The sequence below is a fragment of the Musca autumnalis genome, unplaced genomic scaffold, assembly GCF_047663935.1.
Source record: "Musca autumnalis isolate F117 unplaced genomic scaffold, ASM4766393v1 scaffold_6, whole genome shotgun sequence".
Lineage (NCBI taxonomy): Eukaryota > Metazoa > Arthropoda > Insecta > Diptera > Muscidae > Musca > Musca autumnalis.
In genome coordinates, this window is record NW_027412199.1 from 3,123,548 (window position 1) to 3,147,009 (window position 23,462).

Below are 23,462 nucleotides of genomic sequence, written 5' to 3' on the forward strand. Positions count from 1 at the left end.
GATTACCGTAAAATTTATGGAATAAGCAATACAAATTTTGCATTTTATTGCTTTATCGAATGTCTCTGGTTGTCTATGATATATTTTAGACAAATAGGAACACATTTGTGCTTTAATTGACGTTATTTTAGGTCAGACTTCGCGTATAGCTCGTTAAGGCGGACCCTTGCAGATTTCTTCGAGTTTTTCAGTTTGGTAGTTTATGAAACCCCAGGAAATAGAGTGGGACTAATTATTTTGAGATCCTAGAGCGCTTTGAAGTTGTTCTTATGGATAATACACTCCGGTTCATCTGACTAGAACCAACCAATATTTGTCTACAAATACCGTTATATCAGACGAATGGAGAGGAATTGTAAATTATAATTTTGTGGACATGTAGAGTATATAGTAGCCGATATTTTCAATACCTAACATGTTTCACATATGCGTCATAACGGTATTTTTACTCGCTTTATTAAAAAATGTCAAAATATTAGCATGTTTTAATGGTTCACCAGGATAGAACCACCCTAAGAATTTACACAAATCCTTTGTTATATGTGGTAAACTTTAATAAAAAACTATTTATAATTATAAATAAATGCCGTGAGTGTTGATTGCCAACAAATATTGTGCAAAAATTTGTATTAGGGTCTTGAAATTTGATGAAAATCGAGGCTTAGAGCTCCAAAAAATATTTTTTATGAAGAAATCGGTCGAAATAATTTATAAAGTTAAAATTTTATACTGAATTATGTTCAAAATTTTCTATACTACAATAAAATTACAAAAAAGTCACATTTGATAGGTTTATGAGTCCGAAACAGAGGAAATATGGTAAATATAATTCAAAAATTTACCCTTCCAATCCAAAATTTGATATTTTATCTCAGGAAAGTGAATGCAAATCGGTTGGTTCCACCCAGTTTCGTTGGCTGTGGACATCTACAGGTCCAAAAAATAAAGAAAATTCCACCGCTGAACGCTTCATGTCAACATCAAGGGCTTTGATTTAGAAGATATCGCATGACATGGAAAGCACAGAAACAAAGGCGATCTTTTTTGTGTAATAACGGATCCGAAATATTTATTCGGTACTTATACTATGAGTAAAAGATGTGTGAACATCATAACCATCAAAATTAAACCCTTTTCTTTCGAAAAAATTAACGTCTGCCTTCCCCAATCGTTAAGCTGTTTCTTCACATCAAATGTCTTAGAACCTTTTGAAATTCCAAGGACTTGATGGTGACATGAAGCGTTCGGCGGTGGAATTTTCTTTATTTTTTGGACCTGTAGATGTCCACAGCCGACGAAACTGGGTGGAACCCATCGATTTGCATTCACTTTCCTGAGATAAAATATCGATTTTTGGATTGGAAAGGTAGAATTTTGAATTATCTTTACCATATTTTCTCTGTTTCGGGCTCATAAACCTATCAAATGTGACTTTTTTGTAATTTTATTCTAGTATAGAAAATTTTGAACAAAATTCAGTATGAAATTTTGTCTTTATAAATTGTCTCTACCGATTTCTTCATTAAAATATTTCTTGGAAATTTTTGCACAATAGTTCGACCCCTCCAAACAATAGTATGCTAAGTCGACTTACCATGTTTTCAAGTTCTTTACATTTTTATATTTAACGTCCTTTTACTTAAATTCTGTCAAATTTTGGTAATGATCGGACAATCCGAACAGAAGTTATAAACAAATATTTCTTTAGCATAGTACTGAAGGTCAAAAAATTTTCCAAACTTTGAGAGCTTCTCCTGCAAAACTCACTTTTTAGACTTAGCATACTATTATTTGGAGGTGTCGATTTGATAGCAATTAACACTCACGGCATTTATTTATAATTATAAATAGATTTTTATTAAAGTTTACCACATCTAACAAAAGATTTGTGTAAATTCTTAGGGTGGTTCTATCCTGGTGAACCATAAAACATGCTAATATTTTGACATTTTTTAAAAAACCGAGTAAAAAGTACCGTTATGACGCATATGTGAAACATGTTAGGTATTGAAAATATCGGCTACTATATACTCTACATGTCCACAAAATTATAATTTAGAATTCCTCTCCTTTCGTCAGATATAACGGTATTTGTAGACAAATATTGGCTGGTTCTATTCAGATGAGCCGGAGTGTATATGATCCTGAGTTTCGCTAAATCTGCGAATTCCTGAGTTTTTCATAAATTTTATAGTTTTCACAGCATTCCAAGGGTCAAATTACAAGCAAGAACCTTGGAATTACCTTGTAGTAAATGTTTGGACCATGGTGTAAGAAAGAAGGTGATACAATAATACCAACTGATGTCTTCATTTGCTGTCAAAATATATTTTTAATCAAAAATAAATAACAAATATTTCGCTTCTATAAAAAATATTTGTGTACAACATCTTTGTTTAAGCTTCGCGAATAATATTTTAACGTTTTCTTCTAACTTTTGTGGATATTTCGCGCAAAAAAAATTGACAGCAAATGAAGACTACAACCTAACGTCAACTATTGGATCACCTTGTTAAATTCGCCTTGGTTTGGACCTTAACTCAATCAGGAATGTACAACATTATTATACAAACCCGCTCCTAAAGTTTCCAAAGCATCAAAATAAAAACACCACCAAAGAATGCATGAAATTTGTATGAAATTTACACTGTTAACTAGTATGCTCTCGTATTATGATCTATAGGGTCACTTGAAGCGCTATAAATGTCGGATACTTTTACATTGCTGATTCAATGGATGCTCGAGGATTGTACCAGACCTTATTACAAGGTAATTCGAAGGCTTCTGCGTGTAATTTGCCCCTTTGGAATGTTGTGAAAACTATAAAATTTATGAGAAAACTCTGGAATTCGTATATTTAGCGAAGCTCAGGAGCTTATATTCTCCACAAGAAAAACTTCATAGCGCACTTGGACCCTAAAATTATTAGTCCCACTGTATTTTCTGGGGTTTCATAAACTACTGGACTGAAAAACTCAAAGAAATCTGCAAGTGTCCGCCTTAACGTGCTATACGCGAAGTCTGACATTAAATAACGGCAATTAATCCACAAATATGTTCCTATTTTGTCTAAAATATACCATAGACAACCAGAGACATTCGATAAAGCAATAAAATGTAAAATTTGTGTTGCTTATTCCATAAATTTTATGGTAATCTTAATATTTCATTGGGTGTATGTACATTTTTTCCCTATTAATTTTTTTAATTTTTGTAGAATTTTAGAATTTATCGTTTATTATGGATATGAGATAGAACTATGTACTTGGATTTTCATAAAAATGCTTCCTTACCCTTAAAACCCGAGATTTATAGGGTGTATGTAGACTTTTTTGGGGACTGTATATTTTATTATAAATAAACGCCATTCGGCCGGGGATTTAAGAATTTTTCTATGGACAGGCGCAAATCCCGGGAACGGCAACAAAATTTTCTTTAAAATCATATATTTTATTTTAATTGCCGGACTTCGGACGGGGATTTAGGACTTTTTCCTATCGGCAGATGCAAATCTAGGGAACGGGAACCAAGTTTCTTTAAAATTATAAACGTTTCTCTAAATAGCCGGCCTTTAGCCGGGGATTTAAGGCTTTCACCCATGGACAGGTGCAAATCTAGGGAACGGGAGCAAAATTTCCTTTAAAATCATTCATTTTTGCGAAATAGTCGGCCTTTAAAAAGGGAATTTTCGGAACTTCAGAGGCCCATATCTCTGGAAGTATGGACTTCCGCAATAAATGTTGTATATATTTGTGATCAGGGTCACGAGACCTATCTGTGTAAAAATTTGGTCCCGATCCGAGTTTAATGAAAACATTCAACTTAAGCCACAGTCTGTTTATGTATGTCGATAAGAAAATGAATGCGTAAAACTAGTATGTGTTTTTCAAATTTGTTTTTTGTCTTGAGGCAAAAGCAAAGGAAATAATTTATCGAAAACTAAAGGACTGAATGCAAACGGAAAACAGCTAAAATTGGGTTTTCATGATAATATTGACTTTGTTTTAGCTTAAAAACAAATACAAAATTTGAAAATCATACATGAGTTTAGGTGTTTTTCATTCACATTAATTTTTTTCGAAATAGTGAAAAAGGCCCTTAAAGTTTGGGTGTGTTTCATTCGTATACGATTTCGTATCGACATATATAAACAGGCTGTAAATCATGCTGTAGAGTACTTAAGAAAATAAAACTATTTTTGATGTTGATATTTGCGTTTTCATAGTCCCTTTCATAAATAAATGATGCTTATATTGTTGGTTTTTGAAACAAAGGGTGCTTCTGCAGTCCCTTTCAGAAAGAAAGGGGCTTCTATAGTCCCTTTCTGAAAGAAAGGATGCTTCTATAGACACTTTCTGAAATAAACGGTGCTTCTATAGACACTTTATGAAAGAAAGGTGCTGCTATAGTCCCTATTAGAAGGAAAGGGTGCATCTGTTGTTCCTTTCAGAAAGAAAGGGGGCTTCTATAGTCCCTTTCTGAAATAAATAGTGCATCTATAGTCCCTTTCTGAAATAAATAGTGCTTCTATAGTCCCTTTCTTAAATAAATGATGCTTCTGTAGTCCGTTTCTGAAACAAAGGGTGCTTCTATAGTATCTTTCTGAACGAAAGGGTTCTCCTATAGTCCCTTTCTGAAAGAATGGGTGCGTCTATAGTCCCTTTCTGAAAGAAAGAATTCTTCTGTAGTCCCTTTCAGAAAGAAAGGGTGCTGCTATAGTCCATTTCTGAAAGAAAGAATGCTTCTGTAGTCCCTTGCTGAAGGAAAGGATGTTTCTATAGACACTTTCTGAAAGAAATGTTGCTCCTATAGTCCCTTTCTGAAAGAAAGGGTGCTGCTATAATCCCTATCATAAAGAAAGGGTGCTGCTATAATCCCTATCTGAAAGAAAGGGTTCTGCTATAGTCCCTATCTGAAAGAAAGGGTGCTTCCATAGTGGCTTTCAGAAAGAGAGAGGGCTTCTGTAGTCCCTTTCGGAAAGAAAGGGTGGTGCTATAGTCCATTTCTGAAAGAAAGGGTGCTTCTATAGTCCCTTTCTGAAAGAAAGGGTGCTGCTATAGTTCCTATCAGAAAGAAAGGGTGCTGCTATAATCCCTTTCAGAAAGAAAGAGGGCTTCTATAGTCCCTTTCAGAAAGAAAGGGGGCTTCTATGGATTAAAGAACACATATCACTGGAATTACTATGGAAAGTAGACATCTTAATGGCCTTTGGTGTAACTCTTTGTTGCATGCAGCCATTGGAGCCCCCTAGATTGAAGAACTGGTGATTCTGCCAATGGTACAATGATGAAATAAATTATTATTTGAAATTACATTGGAATATTTCTTGGCCATGGAACGATCCAGAAAAAATAACTGTTGACATTACCCTTGGAATAATTGTAGTGTATATAATTAGGGTTTATTCAGAGTTCATGCGAATCCAATGAAAACTTTTAATTTTCAGTAATATTGGAAAACTCTGAAATATTAAAATACTAAAAACCACAAATGATTGAAGGAAGGGGATTTTCATCGGAATGTACGAGTAAAACATTCTCAGGTATGCTGAAATATGTATTAATTGAATGCAGCTGTTAAAAATGGAAAGCAGCTACTTGCTTCAGGGTTAATTAACATTTATATTATTTCATATAGTTTTAATTTTCCATGTGCGCTTTCAGCATGCATTTTCTACGTATATTGAGCACATGTTCCATTGCAGCTTATTCAATTTAAATTAACTTGTTTGTTATTTGCTTCGAACACTATTTACAAAAGCAATATTCTATAGAAAATTCCTATTTATGCAAATAACTAATATACTTAACAATTAGGATCCAGTATTAATCTATAATTAAAATAAAGATATATTGCTGCATATGCATTTTTCTGATTACAAAATATATTGAAAATAGTTTTCATTGTACATTTATTTTTTCATAGTCTTCGTTCCAATACATATTAATCTTATGGTATTTTTACTGGCTACAATTTACCTGTAAAATCGTGTATTAAATTATTTTATATTAGTTTACATAAAATCAACATCTTAGATGATCTTTTAGCATGCCGTTCTATATATAATGGACAAACATTTCTGTTCATATAAATTATTCAAATTTCATTAACAAAGATTAAAATGATGTATGAGAGAGCTTAAATATGAAAATTTTATAACACAAATTAATTGTTTAACATCAACGACATTACTGAAATTAAATAAATATAATCACCGTTAAATAAATGCAAATCAACTCAAACTGAGGGAGCTCAATGCTCATAGTTATTTTTATTTAGCTTAACGAAAATCATGTACCCTTGTTAATTTCTAAAACAATAATGCATACAAAATAGACAAAAAATAAATATACTGCATTTCTGTCATGCATTATTAAAATCGGTTACAATTATTTAGAATATTTTAAAATATCCCCGAAGGGACAAGGGAGACTTCTCTCATATCAATGAGTGCACGCCGATTCATATTGGCTCAATGATATGGAACCTACTTTTTATTGCCGAGTCAGAACGGCGTGTCTTACGACACCACTTGTAAAGAAGTTTTTCATGGCTTAAATACTCAGGAAATGTCGCCAGCATTACTGAGGGGAAATTTTGCCACCGTTGAAAATTTGATATTGCTTGGCCTGGGAATCGAACCGCAGACCTTCTGAATATTCAAAAATAAGCTAAATTGCCTTTCATTTCTTCCGTTTTTATAATGTGATATAGCCAGTTTTCTCCTTTTTAGCGTTTTCCTTGGCGATAAATTATACTAACAACGTTTCTATTTGCATTTATTAAAATGTATACTAATATAGCCGAAAAATATCGATAATGACGTGCTATTTGGCAAAATATTTAACAAAAGTTAAAAAAACCGCATATTTTTGATGCATAGACAACAGGGTTAACAACTTTTATTCATTATTCTCGCTTGTAATGGATCCTTTCTATATACATTTTCGAATGGCCACAGGACCAATTGTTTTAAATATTTGGTTTTTCGGTTATTGGGTATGTGCTCCTAAAATACTGAGGTCTAATTGTTCTTTAAATTGAAAACCGAATATTTTTGGTACTCACTGTACATGCTTATGCCAGCCGTAATAACGGTGACCGATTGTGTTAACTAACGACAGCATATGAAAATAAAAACAAAACAATTGAATAATATTTGTTTGGCAATAAAATAAAATATATTGGAAAATAAAAAAATAAATTTTCCTAAGATAAACTTCGTGTTTTTAACAGGAGACAAACTTATTATTGAAAGTTCGCCCTCATATATCGATTTGAAATTCCTCAGTGCCGAATGTTCCTTTCATAGTCGTTAAAATATCGATGGAGTAGTGAAATGATTTAAAGAAATACTCACCCAATCCAGTGTTGTAATAAAAAAATATTTTCAAGTAATGTCTGTTTTTATTTAATTTGTATTTATTAAGATAAAGGTATAAATATATATATATATATTATACAAACAATGCATTTTTGAAGCCAGTTAAAAATATCCAGGTAAAAAAAGGTAAAACTAAAATGGAAATATTTCAAAGTTGGTTTTAATATGTTGTACATAGAATGTATTTGATTGCATTAAATTTTTTTGTACAATGATATTAATTCGTTGAGTAGTATAAATTGCAAGTATGTACAAAAAATTATGTCCATATGTCCATATCAACTTTTCAATAAAATACTTTCAACACTGACTGCCATAAGTTTGCATATATTTTTGATATAATATTTCTCATTTTTATAAGAATTTCCGTTTTGCTATAAAAAATTAATTTTATTTAAATTAGGGAAAATTATCACTTTCACTATGTCGTCTTATTATTCGTTTATAACGAACCTTAATAAGTGAAGGAAAAAAATAATAGTTTTGCATTTTCAAAATTATGTCCCATATTCTTTCCAAACTTTTTAAATTTTTCATTTAAAATAAGAAGTAAGACATTTACCAAAAGTGGACTATTGTAATTGGGCTGAACTGAACTGGTTTTTTAATGTAAGTATGAACTTCATTAGGGAAATGAGAATTTCTACAACAAACTTGCCTGCTTGAAATGTATTTGGAAGATTCCATTTGTAAATCAAAAAAATCACCAAAGAGTCTATTCTCTGAGCCTATTCGAATATCAAATCGACCCATTAAACTTCTGTATTGTAGAACATGTGAGTTTGATTCACACTAAAATAAAATAATTCGTAAAACACTGGGGTCTGTAGTGAATCGATACAATTCCTGTTCACATTGTCTCAGGGAAATAGACCACTATTTGGCTTGATAAAAAAAATCTGCTGTTTGTTTTTTATTTGAAAAGATTAACTAACAATTTTTAAAAACAATTATAAAAAAAATGTTTGGGAATTACAAAAATATTGATGTAGTTTTGAAATACAAACTAAAATTCATTAATAATTCAGAGTAGTAAATGTAGTGGTTTTTCAAACTGATCATGGCCCTATGGGCTAAATAAGATAAAGGCTATTAATAGCTTTATTGTTTTAAGAATCATAGCATTGTTAAAATTAAGTTTTTGAGAGTAGAAAAAGTATAGCGGTTTTTGAAATTGAAAAATTGAATAATTTAGAGTAGTAAATGTATAGTGGTTTTTCAAACTGATCATGGCCCTATGGGCTAAATAAGCTAAAGGCTATTAATAGCTTTATTATTTTAAGAATCAAAGCATTGTTAAATTTAAGTTTTTGAGTTTATGAGTAAATGTATATTGGTTTTTGAAATTGAATAATTTATAGTAGTAAATGTATAGTGTTTTTTCAAACTGATCATGGCCCTATGGGCTAGGTTTTTTGCATGAGAATAAAAAAATAAAAATTCCTAACTTTAAACATTGTTGTTTTGTATTATAAACAATAAAATTTTTTTGAAATGCATATTGTACATTCTTTTGTCTATCTAATAATCAGTGTTTACAAATTAGATTTTCTTTTTAATTTTAATAAATTTTTTAACGTAACAATTTGTACTTATTTATATTTCTTATTATAACGTATTAATACTATTTTCTTTATATTAATATAAAAACGTATTGAAAATAATATTGATAGTTAAAAATCGATTTAAAGCCAGCTTTAAAATCCAAGTGAAGAAATTAAATATTTCAAAGTTTATTTAATTATAAAAATGTAACTCTTTTGATTGCATTTAATATTTACATATATATTATGTAATTATTAATATGTATATGTAGGGCTAGAATTTTAATTCTTTGAATAGTATAAATTGCATGTGTATACTAAAAATTATGTATATGTATTACTATTTTTTATTAATGAATCAGCATTTTCATAAAATCTTGTCGTTTGCTAACAATTTTATTTCCTATTTTACGAACGTTCTATCGCCTCCTTTAAAAGCGTTCAAAACCCTCAGCCAAATTATAAACGTTCACTTAAGAGAATTGTGTTACTAGGTGGCCTTATTATAAATGAACCGGAACAAGTTAAGGAAACAATAAAATTTTTAAATGTTCAAAATTATGATCCATATTTTTTAATTTAAAATAGAGAGAGTAAGTGGAAGAAATTTCCCGAAAGCAAACATTTGTAATTGTACTGAAAATCAGCGTATTCAAATTAATATCATTTAATAGTTGAGTTTTAGTTTTTAATGTAATAGATAATTTCTTTTGGAGATGAAAGGCCGTGGTGAGTATATTAAGAACACAAAAGGAAATTTTCGCCATAGCTCAAATTTCAGAGATATCGCGTGATGAATTTTTCCCTGTAAAAATAACGAATATACAAAAAAACATGTCATGGTAAATATCGAAAAGGAATATTAAAACGTGAAAATAGCGATTAGTTGTTAAAGCGATATACGCCATATTCTCAATCACTATAGGGAAAAATTTATCACGTGATATATCTAAAGCTTGACCTACGGCGAAAATTTCATTTTGGGTTCTTAATATACTCACTAAGGGCTTTTGGCTCCAAAAGGAATTTTATATCGCACAGACCTTGAGTTCCAATTTGTGTTACAGTGTAATAACAATAAAATTGTTTTAAAATGTGGATTCATTTGTCTAAGTAATAGTCAGTCTTCATAAAATAAAGGCAAAGGCATGTTAATATAATTTTATCACATTATTTTAGGTACTTTTTATATTTGTTACTCACAGTCCTTGATTTACTTATGTACATATGGGATATTAATTCGTATTATCTGAGTCTGCCAACTTATTTTTACAAAACAATATAGTTTTGAAAAGGTTGTTCTTTCACTAAAATTTTGTCAACGGTCTGATTGCTAATGTTTTTTCGAGCAACATGTAGCATACTAGCCGACCCTCTTATTGATTTATGCAAAAATAAACCAAACAGCGAATTTATGCAACAAAACAACATTGATCTGCATTTGATGATGTATTGACAGAAAAAGTACTGTTGCTGATGAGGACGTTCGACGTTTATCTCTCAGTATTTGTCGATGAGTTGACTGAAAAAGTACTATAAAAACAATGAAATTGTTAATTTTTTAAATTATATTCGTAAATTTTAAATATATACATACCTATTATTTTTTCTATGCCCTTGTCTCCGCTGATTGTCTATCCATGTTTTGACTTGCGCAGGTATCCTTTGGCGCAGACAATCGTTATTTATAATTAAGTCGTTGCACTTATTTAGACTTGGCAAGTTTTTATAGTAGAAAGCTCTCTAAATTTGGATACTACGGCTTCTAGTTCTTCATTGGTCCACTTGGAACGTTTGATTTGGCCTGGAATTTATAATTTTTATAAACCATTTTGAAGAATTTAAGTGTAAAATTTGGAAAATATTGAATATTTTTATTATAATTTATTTCAATTATGCTTTTTATAATTGTATTATAAGTCGTAGGGCGTAGGCAGACTACCGAAACGTATGCCAACACATTGCAATTTTTAGATTTTTTCGAGTTGAACACTAATGCTTTGTACCTACATTGTAAACTGCAAATGCATTAGAAATAAAAATGATGCGTGCACTGTGACGTAATGAAGTACATAGCTTCGCATTCGTTAAGTATTACGTTATGAATTACAATATTAAGACATTTCCAAGGCAACTGACGTTTGGAAAGTCAGCCATACAGACTGAATTACATTGTGCAAAATTTTTAAATATTTTGAGTGCAAACAAATTCTATTGTACCTTTTTTAAAATACACCTCACGACTAACCTCTTGTTCTTTCCATTGTTAGATTGGGTTTAAATTCAATTTTTTTAAAGAAACGGGGCTGCATCTCGGAGACCTATTAGGAGTTTTATTTATTGTTGTCCCATTAGGATGAAGTCATTATTTATGAAAGTTTTAATTAATAGAAATAGTGATATACACATATCAGCTGAATACACATGTGCTTTAGTTCTACACCAAAGACCAAAGACAATATTCCTGTTGGTTTCTGAGATATGCTCCTATTTAGTTCAGTATAAAAGCTAAATTTAACAAGGTTTAGACAAAACTGAGTTAGGTGTTTATTTTATATTAAAAAAATTATTGTTAGATGTTGTTTGCATTTTTAGTGTCGCATAGTGTTATATGTACATCTGTAAGTTATTTTTGCACTTACGCCTATTTATTTGTTCCTTTACCAACATCGAATCTTGTGTTGACGATGAATTGTCGGATAAGTCATCAAGAACCATATTCCGATTTTTACCACCTGAGTAATTTTGCAGTAAAACATCCTCATCTGTGCTAACCTCAAGGTTGTCATCTTGGGGACAACCAGTAGCGCAAGTTTGTCCCCCTTAAAGAGTCTGGAAACTTTGCTTTACATTCTATGGCAAATTTTCTCAAAAGTGGACAGGCTCGATAAAATGGTTTTGACTTGCCAAAGCACTGAATATGTATGGATTACTGTTTTTTACACAAGCATTTTTTTCTGTTTTCCAAAATAAAAAGTCCTTCCAAAAGTTATTTTTATACTTTGGGGTAGGAAAGGATAACGCGAACAACAATAATGACTGATCCTTGAAAGTGGCGTGTGCGAAAACAAAAGCAACAAAGGTTAATAATTGACAAATTTAGTATTACTGTCGAATTTCTCAATAACGAATAAAATTAAAAACACTAATTTTCACATACAGTATGCAAAACCCGTATTTGAACACACCCTTCAAAAATCGTTATTTATAGCAGATATTGCAGAAGGAAATGCTTTTATTTATTGGATAGAGAATATTTAAGAATAATTTACATGAAACAAAACGATATTTGAAAATCTTAAGGCACTACATTTTTGCTTTTTTGAAGGATTTTTCTAGGCAAAGTTTGACGTTTTGGTACTTTCATATCCAATATTGCTTAGTTTTGAAGAAAATTTAGAATATTTTTAATCAATTAAATTTTTAAACAAGTAAGAGCGGCGTTAAGTTCGGCCGGGCCGAACTTGTTATATCCTCCACCACGAGTTGTTTTGAAGTAAAATGGAACAACTGAAGGAGACTAAATACCAACATTCAGAAATTTCGGTAAAACAATGCGGCTAACATTCAAAATACCGAAATTCGAAAGGTACTGTTCAAAACGTCAATCTATACCGACAAATTACTAGCGCAAACTTTTTTGACTTGAAGAAGACTCAGTGCCAAATTTCCGATATTTCGGTAAGATAATAGGCACATTATCAAAACACAAAAATCAAGAGGTACGCTTCTGTGGGGGATATATGAAGACGTGGACCTATACTGGTAATTCTCTTCTGAATACTTTAAAACACCATAGAAGACTAAATAACAAATGTCAGTCACTTCGATGGGATATTGACGTCACAACCTTCAGAATTACGAAAATCGGGAGGTACCGTTCTATGGGGGCCATATCTAAACGTGGACCTATACCGACGAATTTTAGCCGATAGGGTTTTTACCTCCAACGTAGATTAAATACCAAATATCAGTCATTTCGATGTGTTACTGTGGCCAAAACCTTCAAAATACCGAAAATCGGGAGGTGGTCAAAGGGCCGATGAAAAAATATACTTTAAAAAATCCACGTTTTGCTGTCAAAGGACCGATTAAAAAATATTCTTTAAAAAATCCACGTTTTGCTGTCATACGACCGATAAAAAAATATTCTTAAAAAAAACACGTTTTGGTGTCAAAGGACCGATTAAAAATATTCTTTAAAAAATCCACGTTTTGCTGTCAAAGGACCGATAAAAAAATATTCTTTAACAAATCCACGTTTTGCTGTCAAAGGACCGATAAAAAAATATTCTTTAAAAAATCCACATTTTGCGGTCAAAGGACCGATAAAAATATTCTTTAAAAAATATACGTATTGTGGTCAAAGGGCCGATGAAAAAATACTCTTTAAAAAATTTACGTTATTCTTTAAAAAATCAAAAAATCCACGTGGTCAAAGGGCCGATGAAGAAATATTCTTTGAAAGATCCACGTTTTGTGGTTAATGGGCCGATGAAAAAAAATTCTTTAAAAAATCACGTTATGTGGTCTAAAGGCCGACGAAAAAAATTCTTTAAAAAATCCAGTTTTGTGGTCAAAGGGCCGATTAAAAATTTTCTTTAAAAAATCCACGTTTTGTGGTCAAAGGGCCGATTAAAAAATATTCTTTAAAAAATATTTAAATTTTAATATTTATTTAAATATTTATGAAAAAATATTCTTTAAAAAATCCACTTTAAAAAATATTTAAAAATCCACGTTGAAAAAAATATTCTTTAAAAATCCACTTTAAAAAATATTTAAAAATCCACGTTGAAAAAAATATTCTTTAAAAATCCACTTTTAAAAATATTTAAAAATCCACGTTGAAAAAATATTCTTTAAAAAATCCACGTTTTGTGGTCAAAGGACCGATAAAAAAATATTCTTTAAAAAATCCACGTTTTGTGGTCAAAGGGCCGATAAAAAAATATTCTTTAAAAAATCCACGTTTTGTGGTCAAAGGGCCGATAAAAAAATATTCTTTAAAAAATCCAAGTTTTGTGGTCAAAAAGCCGATAAAAAAATATTCTTTAAAAAATCCACGTTTTGTGGTCAAAGGGCCGATGAAAAAATATTCTTTAAAAAATCCACGTTTTGTGGTCAAAGGGCCGATTAAAAAATATTCTTTAAAAAATCCACGTTGAAAAAAATATTCTTTAAAAAATCCACTTTAAAAAATATTTAAAAATCCACGTTGAAAAAATATTCTTTAAAAAATCTACGATTATTGGTTTAAAGGGCAATGAAAAAATATTCTTTAAAAAATCCACATTTTGTGGTCAAAGGACCGATGAAAAAATATTCTTTAGAAAATCCACATTGAAAAAATATTCTTTAAAAAATTTACGTATTGTGGTCAAAGGGCCGATGAAAAAATATTTTTTAAAAAATTTACGTATTATGGTCAAAGGGCCGACGAAAAACTATTCTTTAAAAAATTTACGTATTGTGGTCAAAGAGCCGATGAAAAAAATATTCTTTAAAAAATCCACGTTTTGTGGTCAAAGGGCCGATGAAAAAAATATTCTTTAAAAAATCCACGTTTTGTGGTCAAAGGGCCGATGGAAAAATATTCTTTAAAAGATCCACGTTTTGTGGTTAAAGGGCCGATGAAAAAATATTCTTTAAAAAACCACGTTATGTGGTCTAGAGGCCGATGAAAAAAAATTCTTTTAAAAATTCACGTCTTGTGTTCTAGAGGCCGATGAAAAAAAATTCTTTAAAAAATCCACGTTTTGTGGTCAAAAGGCCGATAAAAAATATTCTTTAAAAAATCCACGTTTTGTGGTCAAAGGGCCGATAAAAAATATTCTTTAAAAAATCTACGTTTTGTGGTCAAAGGGCCGATTAAAATATATTCTTTAAAAAATCCACGTTGAAAAAAAAATATTCTTTAAAAAATCCACTTTAAAAAATATTTGAAAATCCACGTTGAAAAAATATTCTTTAAACAATCTACGAATTGTGGCCTAAGGGGCGATGAAAAAATATTCTTTAAAAAATCCACATTTTGTGGTCAAAGGGCCGATGAAAAAATATTCTTTAGAGAATCCACATTGAAAAAATATTCTTTAAAAAATTTACGTATTGTGGTCAAAGGGCCGATGAAAAAATATCCTTTAAAAAATTTACGTATTGTGGTCAAAGAGCCGATGAAAAAATATTCTTTACAAAATCCACGTTTTGTGGTCAAAGGGCCGATGAAAAAATATTCTTTAAAAGATCCACGTTTAGTGGTTAAAGGGCCGATGAAAAAAAATTCTTTAAAAAACCACGTTATGTGGTCTAAAGGCCGATGAAAAAAAAATCTTTAAAAAATCCACGTTTTGTGGTCAAAGGGCCGATAAAAAAATATTCCTTAAAAAATCCACGTTTTGTGGTCAAAGGGCCAATTAAAAAATATTCTTTAAAAAATCCACTTTAAAAAATATTTAAAAATCCAGGTTGAAAAAATATTTTTTAAAATATCTACGATTTGTGGTATAAGGGGCGATGAAAAAATATTCTTTAAAAAATCCACATTCTGTGGGCAAAGGGCCGATAAAAAAATATTATTTAGAAAATCCACATTGAAAAAATATTCTTTGAAAAATTTACGTATTGTGGTCAAAGGGCCGATGAAAAAATATTCTTTAAAAAATTTACGTATTGTGGTCAAAGAGCCGATGAAAAAATATTCTTTAAAAAATCCACGTTTTGTGGTCATAGGGCCGATGAAAAAATATTCTTCTCAAGATCCACGTTTCGTGGTTAAAGGGTCGATGAAAAAAAAATTCTTTAAAAAACCACGTTATGTGGTCTAAAGGCCGATGAAAAAAATTCTTTAAAAAATCCACGTTTTGTGGTCAAAGGGCTGATAAAAAAATATTCCTTAAAAAATCCACGTTTTGTGGTCAAAGGGCCGATGAAAAAATATTCTTTAAAGAATCCACGTTTTTTGTTCAAAGGGCCGATTAAAAAATATTCTTTAAAAAATCCACTTTAAAAAATATTTAAAAATCCAGGTTGAAAAAATATTCTTAAAAAAATCTACGATTTGTGGTATAAGGGGCGATGAAAAAATATTCTTTAAAAAATCCACGTTTTGTGGTCAAAGGGCCGATGAAAAAATATTCTTTAAAAGATCCACGTTTTGTGGTTAAAGGGCCGATGAAAAAAAAAATTCTTTAAAAAATCCACGTTTTGTGGTCAAAGACCGATTAAAAAATATTCTTTAAAAAATCTACGATTTGTGGTATAAGGGGCGATGAAAAAATATTCTTTAAAAAATCCACATTTTGTGGGCAAATGGCCGATGAAAAAATATTCTTTAAAAAATTTATGTATTGGGGTCAAAGGACCGATAAAAAAATATTCTTTAAAAAATCCACGTTTTGTGGTCAAAGGGCCGATGAAAAAATATTCTTTAAAAAACCCACGTTTTGTGGTCAAAGAGTCGATTAAAAATTATTCTTTAAAAAATCCACGTTGAAAAAAAATATTCTTTTAAAAATCCACTTTAAAAAATATTTAAAAATCCACGTTGAAAAAATATTCTTTAAAAAATCTACGATTTGTGTTCAAAGGGCCGATAAAAAAATATTCTTTAAAAAATCCATGTTTTGTGGCCTAAGACGGGCCGATAATAAATATTCTTTTTTAATTCTGATTTTTTAAGAAGTACTTCACATGAGTATATCGAGTCCCTTCTGGGATGTTCATAAAAAATAACGTAATATGTATACCCTATTATATTTTATATAAAAACATACCTGGTAACCACGACTTCTTGTGATATGGTCTTCGATGATGAAGCATGTAAAACGGAATGTGTTGGACTCATACGCTTTAATGTCTCTTTGATAGCAACAGTCGGTGACGAAAGATTTGAATCTTGAAAGTTATTTTCTAATTCCGTAAACTTTTGTTTGTTTAGTTCAAAGAGACAGTCTTTGGTGACTATTAAACAAAAGGAAAAGGAAAGAGCAAACATGTTATAACACACAATACAGAATGATTGTTTTAAGCCTGGAGTATTACCCCAATGGTTTAACTTCATCGTTGCTCTCTACTACAGAGAGCAATGTTTTTAAAACGAACTGACAGTGTTGCAAAATTTTATTGATCGCTACCATTATCATGATTTCATCCCGAATTGGAAATAAATTCCAACAAACTCTCTCACTGGCAACTGTGTTGATGTTTATTTTCAACGTACAGAACTCGATGAGGTCTTCGTTGATACGTGCTGATAGTTGTTTGCAAAATATTTTGTTTTGGGAAATCCGAAAGCTTTTTTTGGGAAAGCCGAAAAGTGAGTATCATTCTCATTAAGATGAAAATGCTCGATACTTAGAATTTGGTTTTCACTAAAAAAGTTATCATTTCAAAAACTGAAAAGCCAGTTGATAATTCCCTTCGCCGGGATGAAATCATGATAATGGTAGCGATCAGTAAAATTTTGGAACACTGTCAGTTCGTTCTGAAAAAACATTTCTCTCTGTAGAGAGCAATTATGAAGCTAAGCCATTGGGATAATACTCCAGACCTAAAACAATCAAATGAGATTGAAACTTAAACAACACAATACAGAATTTAATTTATTTAAAATAGAAACACTTACCACTCATTTGCAACTAAGATGCCTATATAACATTCAGTCTATTTTTAGGGACATTTTAAGTTTTGAAATATGTTTGTTTTTGTTATTTGATTTTTTATTGGCCATATTTTCAAGATTTAAAAAGGATTATTCAGTTATGTACACATTTGTTTCAAAAATGTGTGAAATATCGGAGGAACACATGTTTTTGCCTGCTCAAAACATTTGCAACTCCGTGTTACGAATATCTATTAGTTTTTTTGACGAGTTTTTTTGTATTGATTGGCATCAAATTGTTTTTAATCAGAAGAAGGGGCAAAAAGCTTCCATGAGGAGTACATTTTATCCCACATATGTTTACTTATGATAGACAAGCATGCTGAAAACAAGACATGTCTAATTTTTTGAGAAAAACTTAAATTATGACCAGAAATTTTTATCAATGCTTTGCTAAAATGGTAGTTTTTGAAAATTGTGGATCCAACGAGGTCCAAAAATAAACATATGAACATCACAATATCTAAAACAGATCTGGATACCGCGTTAAAAGAACTAAAATCGCCATAAGATGGGAAGGAGATGCGAGGACAACAACATCTACTGCAGGGAATGATCAAATAATTATATATTATTAAGCAGATTATTAAGCAGATCTCTCAGAGGTCATCAACAGATGTTAAAAAAAGACTTGACACCGATAAATCTATACAATCACCTCCGATACATACCAAGGATACCGGTATACCAAAATAGGCAAATTTTTGGGAAAACAGTAATTTCCAGGAAAAATTGAATTTTTCATAGAAATTACCAAAACAATGTGTGGTTATGTTTTTGGAGTAGTGAAACTGAGTACTTCTCTTCGATTGAAATCAATATTTATGTTATTTGACTTGAAAAAATTTGGTTGATCACCAGAACGAAGGACAATAAAATTTGTCCCCGTATACGAACAAGTTGACCCAAAATGTAGGAGGTGTTTTATATTGCCCTGGAGATATTTTTATGGACAGAAATGGTACAGGATGCATGAGGTCGAGATATTTAACAGATCCAAGAACTAACCGGAAAGATAGCATGTCAAAATCGCACCATGTTCACTCCAGAAGTGTCGTATAACAGGATGTTTTGACATAATACCGCTTCTAAACGTATATATAACCACGTAAAACTAGTAATTTTTTGCAAATATGCTAATGTTCTTATCGGACCCGATCAACTTAAGTAATCTAAATTCATATAGGAGGTCCCGGGACTCTACTCTGGACTCTAGACAATTAAATATCGAATAAAACCTTGGTATTTAACAATTATCCTTAGAGCACAGGATTCCACAGGATATATTAATTTATTTAGTTAACTGGTTTACTTTACGATGTCTTCAGATAATAAATAAAATGTTTAATTCACAATATATTATCAAAACAAAATTAATTTCTTCAGATTTTGAATCAAATTTTCTCAGTTGCAAATGTTTTGGACAGAACCAAAAGTGAGTTCGAGCATTGCTTTGTATATTTTTTGTAAAATAAGTGCAATTTTTGCAAATTAATTTTTAAATCTTTAAAAAGGATCCAATAAACAATCAATCTACAAAAATATTTGCATTTCAAATCCACAAACTACCTCAGAACTACATAAAATATTAACTAATCATTCCAGTTGCAAATGTTTTGAGCAGCACTGTATAATCCTCCTTTATATTTGACGGTACATTCTTCATCCTTAACCCTTTTTATGGATTTCGAATCCACTACATAAAAGCCGCCAGTGTCGAAAGAAACCAGAGAAAACATACTGACCTAAAACACGTAAAATATTTATTTGTTTAAATTTCGATAAGTCCAGTAGACCTATTCTGTAACTTTTTAATAACTTGTAATAACTATCGGTATTGTAAAATTTATTTAAACAAATGAAATTGCTGTAACTCCATGTTTACATTAGGCGATTTTCCTTGCGGCAATTGTCAGTTCGATGTAGAGAGAGGTGAGGCATATGGGAACTCTTTGCCTCTCAACACCCTCTCTCACCTACAAACTGACAATTGCCGCAAGGAAAATTGCCTAATGTAAATATGGAGTAAAATAAACAGTGAATAATTATTTTACAGCAATTTCATTTGTTTAAATACATTTTACAATACCGATAGTTATTACAAGTTACGGAAAAGGCTACTATAGGTCTATTGGAACTTTTAAAACTATTGATGTTGTTTAAATTTATCTTTCTATTATAACAAATTACAATTGGTAAAGTTGTTAAAAAGTTATGTCATGTTCATACCAGTGTTTTAATTACGTTGTTCGCTCACAGAATTACGAACACGAATTCATACGGAATGATGATTCATGACAACATATTTCGTATTTTCATAATTTTTGATTGTTGATTTTAAAGGAAGTTTAAGCCAAAAGATATGTAAAATTAGTTGACATGGACTTTAAAAATTATTGCCCTTCCTACATATATCCACTTAATATAAAATTATATTCTTTTTATTCATGTTTCCTATTTTTTCTCAAAGTTTTGCTGTTATCAATACATTTTTCATACTTTTTATTTTAAAAACAAGTAAGCCAAGGCTATAGTCGGGCTGGCCGACAATGTGATACCCTACACCACTACACCAGAGAATTAGCTTTCCACAAGTCAAAATTTCTTTATGGAACAAATAAACTTATTGAAAGAAATAACTTTGTGGATTCTGGCACCGTATCACACCAAGCATTAATAATAATGTAATTGTTTCACAAACATCCCAGAAGGGACAAGGGAGACTTTTCTCATATCAGTGAGTGAGTGTACTATGGGACCCACAGCTTATCTCCGAGTCCGAACGGCATGTCCTAAGGCACCACTTATACAGAAGTTTTACATGGCTGAAATACTCAGAAAATGTCGTCGACATTACTGAAGGGTATTTCGCCACCGTTGAAAATTTGATGTTTTCTGGCTGGGGAATCGTTTTGAAAAAAGGTGGCAAAGCGACCCATGCTGCAATGTATGTATAAAGATCCAATTGGACAATTAATGCGCTAGGACACCATGTATTTTGCAGTAATATAAAAACTGGGAATGGAAAAATGTGGTTCTCTACACAAAACCCATTATATATTACGCAGTAGGCCCGTTTTCTATCATACGCGTTGTTGCAATTTGCATGAGGGGGAAAGATCAGTTATTCCTTTTTCATAAGTGCTACTACTGGCTACTTTGCTGGTGTATGTCCTCCAAGAAATAAAATATAGACCAACAATATTTTTTTAGTAATGGTCAATTTTGCCCGCTGAATATCAGATCATCATTCAAAATCTTAGGCATCTTCTTCTACCTAAACTCTTACCGCGTGCAAATTTTAGTGATTATTGAGCTATAATTGCGACTTCTAGCGTGTTTATGATTACACTACAACAAATACCTGGGCATATTAGGCTGTAACTCTGTTATCTTATCATGTACACCAACACAATTGACATCAATAGAAAGGTCAAGCGTTCCACTTCCAAGTAGTGCTTACTTGCCCGGAATGTCTCTCCCTGGAATGAAGATATTAAAATTTTTCAAAATATTCACACAAAAGTAGTGGTCCATTTAACCCTCTAGATATTATCTGATCGCCATCTCAAATTGCAAGCTTCTTCTTTGTCATATACATATTTAAATAATGTAAAATTTCGCGTTGATCGGACTATTATTGTGACCTACAGAGCCGCTACAAAATTGGATAAATATTATGTTTTTGGTCCATTTCACCCGCTAAATATTTCACGATCATCACCAATAAAAATAGGGATCTGATCTGGTCTGAACCCGACCTCCATACAAATTACGTAATAGGCCTACTATAGCTCAACTCTGAAACTTGTAAAACCATCGATGTTGTTTAAATTTATTTTGTTATTATAACAATAACAAAACAAACAAATGAAATTGTTGTATAATAAATAATGAGTAAAGTTGTTAAAACGTTGCAATATACCAGTAACATTTATTAATTAAAACGGTGTTAATTTTTTTTTTGTTTTTGTAACAACTAAAACATACAAAATAATCTTTATATATAAAATTCAATTGTCGTTTCTTGGTAATTGAATCAGTTGAAAACGGCTGGAGCGAATTGGATAATTTTTTGTGGAAATGTTAGTCATAGTCCAGTTTAGGTTTTTATGCAAAGAAAAATTGGCCACGCCCACTTTTCCGCCCACTTTTATAAATATGTTATATCTACGAAACTACTCAGCAGATTTTCCTGACATTTTCAGGGAACGTAGAGTGATGCCCCCGTTGAAATAGGTTACACATTTGGTTGAATTTCGGATCGGGCGGGGTACCTCCCCTATGCCCTATTTTTGTAAAAATGCAATATTTGCAAGAATTAAACATGTATCGCTTTGAAAATTAATTTCCGAGTCAATGGCGATTGTGTCTCCGACCTTACGTGCTTATTTGGGGCATTAAGACTGGACAACGCCCACTTTTTTAAATATGTTATATCTACGAAACTACTGAATCGATTTTCCTGAAACTTTCAGCGAATGTACAGGGTTGGTCCCGGATAAAAATAGGCTACATATTTTTTGACTTTCGGATCGGGCGGGTACTTCCCCTATGCCCTATTTTTGTAAAAATGCAATATTTGCAACAAATACGAATGTATCGGTTTCGGAATTTATTTGCGAGTCCATGGCGATTGTGTCTCCAACCTTACGTACTTATTTTGGGACTCAAGATCCCACCACGCTCACTTTCTAATTAGGTTATATCTACAAAACTACTGCAGGGATTTTCAAGGAAATCGCGATTTGTCTAAACTTTTAAATCTTTAAAAATAAAAATCAAATGTCGTTCGTTGGTCATGGCATCAGTTAAGAACGGCTGGACCGATTTCGATATTTTTTTATGCAAAGAAAATGTACGCCCACTTTTTTAAATTTTAAATTTTTTTTCATTTCTACAATAACTACTGAACCGATTTTCCTGAAATTGCCAGGGAATGTACAAGGATGGCCCCCGCTTAAAATAGGCTACAAATTCAGCTGAATTTTGGAAGGGGCGGGGTACTTCCCTTATACCCTACTTTTTAAAAATGTTATATTTACAATAATTACGAATGTATCTATTTCGGAAGACCTTACCCACTTTTTTAGGATCCAATGACTTGACCACACCCACTTTTTAAAATATGTTACATCTACAAAACTACTGAACCGATTTTCCTGAAAATGTCAGGGAATATAGGGGCATATTTTCTTATTTGAAAAAAAAACGCCTTACATTTATGAATAAAAATCAAATGCTGTCATAACCCAACTTAGGTTTTTTGGAAAGGAAAGTTTACCACGCCCCCCGAAATCAGGTTACATATTTTATTGAATTCCAGAGGGAGCTGGGTACCTCCCCTATGCGATATTTTTAAAAAACGTTATATTTGCAAAAATTATGCATGTATCGGATTAAAAATTTACGGATTAATCTACAATCTAGGTACTTATTTAGGGCCTATAGGCCCGACCACGCCTGTTTTTTTAATATGTCATAATTCCAATACTACTGAAGGGATTTCCATAAAATTTGCGACAAAAGCTCAATGTTTGCCGTTGTTATGTATATACTTTGAATTTCGGAGGAGGTGGGGTACCTTCCCCATGCCTTTCTGTTAAACGCTATATATAAGCCAAATGTATGATTATATCGGTTTCAGCATATATTTTGGTAGGCAATGAAGTTGTGTGCACCCTAGGTACATATTTGGAGCCAAGATACCGGACCAGGCCTACTTTTTTTAATATGTTATATCTTGAAAACTGATGACCACGCCCACTCTTTTCAAAACATTATTTTTCCAAAACTACTGAACCAAATATTCAGAAAATGTTCAGGAATGACCCGTGGTCCAAAATGCTATATATTTGTAGACGAATTTCGG

At 31.5% G+C, this 23,462-nt stretch overlaps 1 long non-coding RNA gene across 1 annotated transcript in view; it reads right to left on the minus strand.

Annotated features, from left to right (window-relative positions):
* Positions 1-9,743: 9,743 nt before the first annotated feature.
* LOC141388118 (uncharacterized) overlaps positions 9,744-23,462 on the minus strand; it is an 85,742-nt gene continuing 72,023 nt past the window's right edge. The window contains exons 2-3 of the long non-coding RNA XR_012408728.1: positions 10,526-10,732; positions 9,744-10,461 (exon numbers count right to left, since the gene is read on the minus strand). This is a non-coding gene — a long non-coding RNA (uncharacterized lncRNA). The remainder of the gene's footprint in view (positions 10,462-10,525; positions 10,733-23,462) is intronic.